This window comes from Pituophis catenifer, unplaced genomic scaffold (genome assembly GCF_029215685.1).
Source record: "Pituophis catenifer annectens isolate HBS135680 unplaced genomic scaffold, rPitCat1.0.hap2 SCAF_7, whole genome shotgun sequence".
In the NCBI taxonomy this organism is placed as follows: domain Eukaryota; kingdom Metazoa; phylum Chordata; class Lepidosauria; order Squamata; family Colubridae; genus Pituophis; species Pituophis catenifer.
The window spans coordinates 61,522,194-61,529,809 of NW_027256887.1; the positions used below are offsets into that span (position 1 = coordinate 61,522,194).

The following is a 7,616-nucleotide window of genomic DNA, read 5'->3' on the forward strand; positions in this document are numbered from 1 at the left end:
TTATGTGCCTGCTCATTATTTCCTCAAAACCAGGGGTGAAATGCTACCGGTTCGCACCGGTTCGGGCGAACTGGTAGTAAAAAAAAAAGCTACCAGTTCGTCTGAACTGGTATTTCTGGCAATCAGTTGTGCCGCACGATTTCGCTAGAAAGCAGGAAATCCTGCTTTCTAGCGAATCTAAATCATGCGGCACAGCTGTTTCCCTCCCCCTCGCTGTTCTACTTATCTTGTTAAGGCTTCTTTTTCCACATGAAGCACGCGTTTGGCGTGCACCTCACATGCACGTGTGTACAGCGTGCGTTTGGCATGCACTTTGCATGTGTGTGCATGCAGCATGCTTTTGGCACGCACTGTGCATGCACGGACAGGGAACCGGTGGCAATCCACAGAGGATTTCACCACTGGCTCAAAACTATATTTTGAAGATATAAAAATACAACCCTTGGATAATTACAACAATGCGGGAGAGGTAACTTTAGGATTAAAAGTATGTTGATGTTCCCCAGATGAGTATGGTATGTCCATCAGACAAATGCCAACTTGTCCAATTGGATGCCTTCCATATATTTTTGGCCTTCAACTTGCAATTAGCTATCATACTCACTGGTCAGGACATAAGTCCAACACTGATGAGGAGTCTTAAGTTGGGTATATCCCATACTTTGCAACAGAATAGCCAGACAAGAAAATGCCTACAAGGATCAATATAGGAGTAGAGAAAGACTTCCAATGTTTTAATCTTCCTTTCTCAAATCTATCTTCTGAAGTCAAAACACTACTGTAATTCCATGAGCAGTTTTGTTTCAAGTTATTTTAGGATTGCTTTTTTTCCCCCACACTGAGCCTTCTGCATTTTGTACTAGGACAGAACTTTAGCTACAAGACAAACAGAAATTCAGCAGCTGAAGCTTTGCTCAAAACAGAGCAAAGCTGGAAAAAAATTAAATGAACAAGATTTTGTTTGTCCCATAATTGCAGAAAGAATAGATATCCTGTCAAAAGAAGCTGCTCACATCATTCAGTACGTCTTCTGCAATCACCAGCCATTTTAATCAGCATTTCTCTCTTGGTGCTTTATGGGTGCTTTATGTATATAGCACGGCATAGGAATATATTGCAACTTATTAGACAAGGATATATTTAGAAATTCTTGTATATACATAGAATTGTATAATTACATACAACATAAACATGTTTAGAAAAAAACAATTGTTAGGCATGCACAAGGCAACAATTTGCTGATCTTCTAACCAGAAAAATTATGCAGCTACTTGGAGACCCCAATTCTTGACAAATTTGATGTGGCTTTTGATCTTATACTTGATAAGGTATGCATATGCACATCTAAATTATCTGATCTCAAATCTTCCTCATATCCATCGTAGGCTATATCATGCAGCCTTTAAAAAAATATTTTTGACATTTTCTTCCAGGAAGGCTGTAAAGTAAATGAAGAGTGCTCAAAGGAGACCATAGCATTTAAAGTAGGCCAGGTTCCTGTCGACTCAGTGAAACATGATTGATGTCCAAGCAGCTGCTTCTAATACAATCTGAGAAAAATCTGACTTGCCCACAAGCAGAGATGGCACTAGCAGAACAACTGGCCTCTGTCATGTTTCCTTTATATTTAAAGAATCCACATTAGGGATGTACAGTATAAGAGCATCCCACCTGGAAAGGATACTCTACTTCGCAAGCAAATCACCTTGAATAAAGAAATACAGATAGTAATTCAGTTCCTATGGCCTGTGACAGTCTTAGGCACTATTCCAAATCTACTGTTCATCAGCTTTCACTGCAGAAACTCAAGGATTCTCAGAGGGCATCAAGAAGGAGAAAAGCATGGACTTTTCCACCTTGACTGTCTCACCACAATAAATTGGCAATAAGATCCTACTACACTGTTCTTCCCCAGCTCTAGTTGTTTAGAGATGTGTAGATGATGCTAATAAACCTATGATTTTGATTGTTATGTTTTAATTCATTATGAACTCTGGAACAAGTTTTGCAAGTTTTTGAAGCAATGCAAGACCTGCTTGTCCCAAGATTACTAGAATAAAAAAGAAAATGTGCATTCAGGCAAATGATATTCTTGCTTTCCTATTTCCATATCTGACAAGTCAAGGAGGAAGGGGTGTGCAATATACTATTTATTTTCAAATCTGGTCCTAGATTTTTGGCCAATATAAATCTTCCCGTACATCAGGCAGAATTGGTATGATAACTAAAATGTTGTTGTTCCCAAATAGGAAAAGCGGTAACAATGGAAATACTTTCATGAGGAAGTTCCAGGTAACATGAGATCATGCCTCAAAATAAATGCTAAGGGTGTGGCATGGACAGTTCATGGAATGAGGGTGTGACTAGAAAGCAGTTTGGTGCCAGGTCCCTGTGATCCTGAGTTCACTGTTAGGTAAGTGATTAGTATTGGTGGCTGAGTCAGTTTGCTCCTATATACAAATATAGTAATGCTAGGGTAGACTTTCCAAATAACTATGTTCCCTCCATTGTTAATTAAAATTGAAATTACATAAAAGTAAACTAAATGGAAACACTTAATTCACCTTGGCTGATCTCAAAAATGTTGTGCAAGTTTAGATATATTCTGTACCTGGGTGGGAAAACACCAGCAATCCCAAATCTGTAAAATAGATTAAGAAGAAGAAGAAGAAGAAGGAAAGGAAGGAAGGAAGGAAGGAAGGAAGGAAGGAAGGAAGGAAGGAAGGAAGGAAGGAAGGAAGGAAAGAAAGAACAAATGAAAGAAAGAAAGAAAGAAAGAAAGAAAGAAAGAAAGAAAGAAAGAAAGAAAGAAAGAAAGAAAGAAAGAAAAGCAAATTTTCTTAGAAAGTAAAGGTCACTGTAGACATTGTCAAGAAAATGTAATGAATATGGCCATTAGATTACAAGGAATCACAGCTGACTCGAGGAAGTTTTGGTTAAGTTCTGGTTCATTTATACAGTCATCATGTGATGATTGAACTATCAAGTGATAATTGGCATATGTTTCAATCTAACATCATCAGAAATAAATTTATTTCATTTGCTATTATCACTCTCACTCATGCTTTTTAAATGTTTGAATAGTTGTGTCCTAGTCATTAATAACTGATTGATGAAACCAACCCAGAAATAGGCCTTCTTCAGCATAAAGCTTTCCAGATCTGTAGGTTATTCTGTAAATTGCTAGCCTAGCACGTCTGAAAAGGGACTGATTGGCAAAAGCTGTCAGACATTTGTCAAGCAGAATCCTGGTATACAAAACTGTCATGAACTCATTAGCTCCCTTAGGCTTGTCACCACCAACCTCAACTCTCATCTATTATAAGGAAATAATAGTAATCTAGTTCCTGGAGCTGCTTTTAAGACAACTGAGAGAACTATGTGAAGTACTAGGAACATATAGTACAAATTATCTGGACGACTCTGCTAATCATTTGAGCTTTATTTTTTGAGCTATTCACTTCTTAAAAGTTTTGCTAGGCCTTCATGAGATGATAAAAGGCTATTTTCAATGTGACTCAAATTACTTCCACAGAAAGTCCCAGAAGAAAACAAGTAGTCCATTTTTTCTCCCTTTCCATCCCTCCTCCTTGTTTGGCCTCTCTTTCTCCATGCTGTCTAAATAAGTCTATAGCTGCAGTACACACTCAGCTTCCTGACTGCAACACCTTTGCTGTGCTAGTGCAGACAATCACATATCCCAGGCAGAAGCTGCACAATATGACAGGTACTTTGGCAGAATCAAAAAGTAGACAGATTGATCAAGCAAGCCAACCCTAAAGAATTACCAATGACCCTATAGCCCAAGAAAGACACATAAGCCTGGCTATTAAATACTGTTCCTGGTTTTTAAAAATTAAGATAAGAAAGGGGAAAGTGGGAAGGAGAGGACAGTCTCCATTCCTCTTTATTCTGTACCATTTCTGGGATTGAATGGACTCTGAACACTCATTTGCCGCCTACCAAAGACTGCAGACTGGACACAAATGCACCATGAGTGGCATCCTGGCACAGGGAAGCTAGGACCAAACAGGCCCTTTCTGCAGCACTGATGGCAACCTTCCTTGGAGTTTGTGTCTTTCTAGAGGGGGAAGGCAAAGCAGAGGAGGTTTGTAATCAACCTTGGCTTTCCAGTTCATGAAGTTCCCAAATTCAGCCTGCTTTGACTAGCCAGGCAGCTGCAGGGAAATCAGGGATCATCTGGAGATTTAGAGATGTTATCACAGGCACATGCACACACAACTGCTTTGGTTGTTAAATACCGATAAGAAAGAGAAAGCATGGGGGGGGAGATTTTTCACTAGATCTCTAGAAGAGCTTCCTCCACTTGGCATCTTTCGAATGAATTGGGGTGAAAACACCACTATCCTTGGCCAACAAGGCCACAAAGGCTGTCGTTGATTATGGAAAGTCCCAAGTAGAAGAAAGCCAGGCTAGGAGCACCCATCCTCCAAATGCCTACGCTTCAAGGAACTGGCCAATTTGGAGCAATCCCTTTCCACTTTCCTGCCCAGTATCTCAACATCTCCAAGACTCTTCTCCCAGGAAGCCTTCTGTTCTCCATCCCTTTCCCAATCAAACACAAAGAAGGCGGGGAAGGGGAGCTGGGATTGCATCGGTAGGAAGAGGGCAAGGGAAGGGAGCCAGTAAGTGGGGGAGGGGGGCGAGGGAAGGCCCGAGGGGGGGGGGGTGCAAGGCATGAGATGGAAATAGAAGACAAAAGGGAAAATGGATGGAAAGGAGGTCGGCAAAGGTGACAGAAGGGGAGACGGGGGGGCAGGAGGAGTCAGAAAAGGGGTCAGAGGAAAAAAAGGGGTAAGGCTGGGATTAGCCGTGGGGAGGGAAGTGAAGCGGAGGGTCCCTTCCCCCGGTGTGTATGTGTGTGTGTGTGGGGGGGGGGGTACCGAGCCTTCTCGCACTCACCCATCGCCCGTTGTCTTTCAGCAGCGGCGGCGGCGGCGGCGACTCCTCTGCCTCCTGGGCCCCCGGTGGAGAGCTGTGGGGATCCTCAGCGACGTCTCGCCCCATTCCTGATTCTGGCAACCACGGCCGCCCCCCGGCATGGCTCAGCCCGGGTGAGAGCCCGCCACCTCCCGCCCTCCGCCCCAGCAGCAGCAGCAGCAGCGCAGTCTCTGCAGGGGTGGGAGGGGGCGAGCCAGCAACAAACGGGGCTGCGGAAGGTAGCGGCGGCGGCAGAGCAAGCGAGCGCCCAGGGCTGCTGGGGATGCCAGCCGCGGGGGGGGGGGGAATCACTTCCCGCAGAAAAATAACGAAATCTTCTAATGCTAACGCTGATGATGCTGATGCTGATATTGCTGATAATAATATGATCAAAGCTCCTCCCCCTCCTCCTCCTCCTCCTCCTCCTGCACCATCCAAAGTGGGAGCCCGATGCTAACGGGATAGAGAAATCGGCGATCGGGAGAGCTTCGATTTCCACCCCCCCCCCCCTTTAGCTGTGGCGCGCCTGGCAGGTCAGCCCGGCTGCCTAAACTGCGGCAGTCATTCAAAGCCGTGCGTGCGAGCGGAGCCCTCCCTCCCTCTCTCTCTCTCTCTCTTCCGCCCCCCGCTGCCCATCTCTCGCTCGGCCCCCGAGGCGCCTTCCCAGTCCCCGGCTAGCTTTCCCACCACCTCCCGCCCTTCTCCGGTTTAAAAATATCCCGATTGTCCCCGATCTCCCCCCCCCCCCAGACGCAACGCAGCGAGTGAGGGGGCGGGGGCGAGGGAATGAGCTTCTCGAACAGCCCGGGGAAGGGGGAGCGGAGGGAGGGAGGGAGGGGGATTAAGTCATCCGAGCATCATTCTGGCCATCAGAGAGAGAGAGAGAGAGACGGGCAGGTTAGTGCGAGCGCGTGTCTCCCCTCTCTCCTCTCCCCCCACCCCCACCGCCGCCTTCAATCTTGAAAGCGCCCCCTCCCAGTTCCCAAGAACGAACATCGCAAATGGACGGATCTTGGAGCTCGGTGTAAAAAAAACTCGAGGCTTTGCTCCTGGAGACCAGCCCTCTTTCCCTGCTCTCCGCGCTCCTGCTCTACCTCCGCAATGGAAAGGAATACAAAGGAACGCCTTGTGGTCAGACGCCGGCGAGGGGGGGGGAACGGGGGGTAGAAGGAGGAGACTGACTGGTGGGCTCTGAGAGCGTCTGAAGTGGGCAACCACTTTGGAAGAATTTTTTTAAAAAAAAAAAAACCAATAGTGTGGAGGAAGCAAAGGAAGGAGGTCAAGATTCTTCCTTCCCCCAAACACCTGAAAGGTGCAATGCAGGAGAGGCTTCCTGGGACCAAATTCAGAAATGCATAGATCTGAATTCCTGTTGATCTCAAGACATTCGTGTACCATACAATGGGCAGAACAGGGACTCATCTGAATGTCAAATCAGGGCATGGTTCCCCTCTCCAGTTCAGATTCCTGGCATCCCTGAAACAACAAACTGTGAACATATTTGAGGGATTTCCCCAACAGGCCATTTCTATTTCTCAGGGTGATAAACCTGCATCTTCTAAGCTGAAAATCCAAATGTTTTCTCTACAAAATATATTTTTTTAAAATTTAGGAATGTAACGTAAACGCTGCACCCTCCACATGCACACACATATTCTCAAACTTGCATAACTTTACATCATTATGAAAATAACCCTCTGACCCAGTTGTTGTGGATGATCCCACATAAGAATGCAGTGTGAAAAGGCAATGGGAAAGTCTTAGGGTGGAACCCTTGGGGCAATGCTTGGGACATCCCTGGAGAGAAAACAACTCCTTTCCCACAGGGCTGTTCCACATGTGCTTTTGTTTTTGATGCAGATTTGATGCAATTCCTATCCTCAAAACAACACTATAGAGCACTGCACACCAAAACAACTAGACACAAGAACAGTTTTTTCCCAAATGTCATCACTCTGCTAAACAAATAATTCCCTCAACACTCAAACTATTCACTAAGGCTGCATTACTATTACTTATTAATCTTCTCATTGTTCCTATCACCCATCTCCTCCCACTTATGACTGTATGACTGTTGCTGTATCCCTACGATTTATATTGATTGTTTCCTAGTATGATTTGATTGCTTATTTGTACCCTATGACCATCATTAAGTGTTGCACCTTATGATTCTTGACAAATGTATCTTGTCTTTTTATGTACCCTGAGAGCATATGCACCAAAGACAAATTCCTTGTGTGTCCAATCATACTTGGCCAATAAAGAATTCTATTCTATTCTATTCTATTCTATTCTATTCTATTCTATTCTATTCTATTCTATTCTATTCTACTCTACTCTACTCTACTCTACTCTACTCTATTCTAATTTCCTTTTAGAAGCATCTCTACTCTATCTTCAACTGTCCTTTGAAATACGTGGACAGAGTGTCCCTGAACTGCAGGTGGATCCTTCCTGAGATGCCATTTCCTCCTGTTCCTGGGATTCAGGAAATGTCAGTGTTCAGTCAGCAGAAGTTAAGAAGTACAAATAACAGGATGACTCCAGATGATGTTTATTTGTCACTCGCTAGTTCTTTTAAAATCAATGATAATGACAAATGAGCTCTATCCTCCACAACTGCTGCAAGTGAGTGGCAGTGCTGGCAATGAATCCAGTTTGATCCCCATGGTTGG

General features: G+C 44.4%; 1 protein-coding gene across 1 annotated transcript in view; it reads right to left on the minus strand.

Moving 5' to 3' along the window:
• MGAT3 (beta-1,4-mannosyl-glycoprotein 4-beta-N-acetylglucosaminyltransferase) overlaps positions 1 to 4,932 on the minus strand; it is a 55,679-nt gene extending 50,747 nt beyond the window's left edge. The window contains exon 1 of the mRNA XM_070947437.1: positions 4,924 to 4,932. The gene's annotated coding sequence lies outside the window, so the exon portion shown is untranslated. The remainder of the gene's footprint in view (positions 1 to 4,923) is intronic.
• Between the last annotated feature and the right edge of the window lie 2,684 nt (positions 4,933 to 7,616).